We start from the raw sequence: 231 nt of genomic DNA on the forward strand, positions 1-231 counted from the left end.
AATGCCAACAGAGTACCACTCTAATGCCAACAGATTACAACAGGGAAATTACCAAGGTAACAACCCCTGGCCAACTAAAACAGATATTTACCAAATTTAAAACCCTACACAAAGGTATGTATAGAAACAATTGGTTTAGAAGTTGTTGATCTTTAAAAGGCAAAACAAAATGCAGCTTTCATTTTTCGGTATGCTATTAATCTCTATTTTCATGCTATTTGACTCCTGTAG

General features: G+C 34.6%; 1 protein-coding gene across 1 annotated transcript in view; it reads left to right on the top strand.

Annotated features, from left to right (window-relative positions):
- LOC131697592 (neuroblast differentiation-associated protein AHNAK-like) overlaps nt 1-231 on the top strand; it is a 41,545-nt gene that overhangs the window by 13,612 nt on the left and 27,702 nt on the right. The window lies entirely within an intron of this gene.

This window comes from Acipenser ruthenus, chromosome 15 (genome assembly GCF_902713425.1).
Source record: "Acipenser ruthenus chromosome 15, fAciRut3.2 maternal haplotype, whole genome shotgun sequence".
NCBI classification, from domain to species: domain Eukaryota; kingdom Metazoa; phylum Chordata; class Actinopteri; order Acipenseriformes; family Acipenseridae; genus Acipenser; species Acipenser ruthenus.